Here is a 1,787-nt window from a genome sequence, read left to right as displayed (position 1 = left end):
TGTCTCTCTCTCCCTGCCCCCCTCTCTTTGTCTCTCTCTCTCTCTTTCTCTCTTTCCTTGAAGTCTTGATGCTGACAGATTGTCAAAAGTTAAGGGTTCAGAGCACTTGTGTAGTTACATTCTTTTTTCACAAAGTTGATCCAGAGTGAAGGTCTTTTTGCCAATTAAAAGGAAATTTGCAGGAAAAGTACCCAGTGTAATAGGTGGCAGCAGAGATATCTCAAGCAAACAGGAGCAGATAGAGTCAACAACTGAAGAAAGGCTGGTTTGGGTGGTTTTATTGAAAATAGTTTATTTCATAGAATATATTTTGATCATGGTTCCTCCAACCCACAGTTCCTCCAGGTGGGAGTGAAAAACACAGATTTGCAGCAGACGTACAAAGAAAAATACCCTCTTCAATGTGGGAGTGTGTTGGTGGTGTTGGTGGTGGTGGTGGTGATGGTAGTGGTGGTGTGTGTAGCCAAAAATCCAGTTTTTACTGAAGAAGTGACGTTTTAAGGAGTCTTCTTTCCCTAGTTTATAGTTGATCAGTTTGAAGAGAGATAGGATAGCTAACTGGCCCACAATTAGTGTGTAAAATATTCTATTCCATTCTTGAACTTGTAAACTTCACCACTGAGGTCTACGGGCAGGAGATCCTTCCCACAAGTCCTTTGTTTTAATCTGTCAAAGTTTTTTTTTTTTTTTTTTTTTTTTTTTTTTTTTTTTTTTTTTTTTTTTTTTGAGCCACAGCAACGTTTATTGAGAACGGGGAGGGGATCAGTCCTTTTTGGCCGCTGCCTTCCTCATGGAGGCCAGCACGTTGCTCAGCTCCTCCTGCTTCCTCTTGGCGCGTACGTGCGTGCCCACCCGCTTCTTGATGAACTTGAGCGCGCTTGTCCTTGGACACCTTGAGCACCTCCGTGGCCTGCCGCTAGTAGGGCGCGAAGCCGCACACCTCCCGGATCATGTCCTGCACGAACTTGGTGTGCTTTGTGAGGCGCCCGCGCCACCGGCTGTGCCTCAGCTGGCTTACGTTCTTCGTCACCTTGTGGCCCTTGTTGAGGCCCACGGCCATGGGGTAGCGCAGGGCCATGGCTGCTCCTCTTCGATGGCGGCCGCGACAGGAAGCAATCTGTCAAAGTTTTGTTTCAGGTTAGGAGTAGAGAAAGAAGCCAGCCATTTTGGTCATTCATCATCTTGATTACTTAGTCAGGGATATTCTCCCTATCTGTCTGTATACTAACAAATCTGTCTAATTCCTATCCCTTCAAAATAGAGTGCTGTATCAGGAACTGGTTAAAGAAATATAACTCATAAAAGATCAATGCTAATTTCAGTTTTTGACATAAAACCAACAACTTAAAATTTTAAAATAAAAACTCTTTTAGACTAGTTAAATGTCTTTGTACATTTGTGTTCAGTGAGGCAATATTTGATGAACTAATCTCCGTTCCAAGGTGAGCATTTTTAAAGAATTGGGGGTATCATATTATGGGGGAGAATGGATATAAAGAGTTTCATCTTTGAAAATGCTATAGACCCTTCCTATAATCTTTTCTGTGAAGGCAATGATTGACAGTGATGACATCCAAACACAGGTCATTATCTACTTACAGGAAAATTTAGTGAGCAGGCTCCTGTCTTGTTGCAGTAATTGCCTTAGCTACAAGCTGGCATAAAATTTTAACAATGACATCTCATTGTTCAATCTACTCATGAAGATTTTGCTAGTATTACATAGTGTATTTGTCAGACACATGTGAAATATATCTTTCAAACACAAACATAAACAGATTCATATA

At 41.6% G+C, this 1,787-nt stretch overlaps 1 pseudogene; it reads right to left on the bottom strand.

Annotated features, from left to right (window-relative positions):
• Window positions 1-655: 655 nt before the first annotated feature.
• Window positions 656-1,102, bottom strand: LOC142834016 (large ribosomal subunit protein eL36 pseudogene; annotated as a pseudogene).
• Between the last annotated feature and the right edge of the window lie 685 nt (window positions 1,103-1,787).

The sequence above is a fragment of the Microtus pennsylvanicus genome, chromosome 13 (assembly GCF_037038515.1).
Source record: "Microtus pennsylvanicus isolate mMicPen1 chromosome 13, mMicPen1.hap1, whole genome shotgun sequence".
Lineage (NCBI taxonomy): Eukaryota > Metazoa > Chordata > Mammalia > Rodentia > Cricetidae > Microtus > Microtus pennsylvanicus.
The sequence above is the reverse complement of the archived record's forward strand: the minus strand, read 5'-3'. Positions and strand labels throughout refer to the sequence as shown.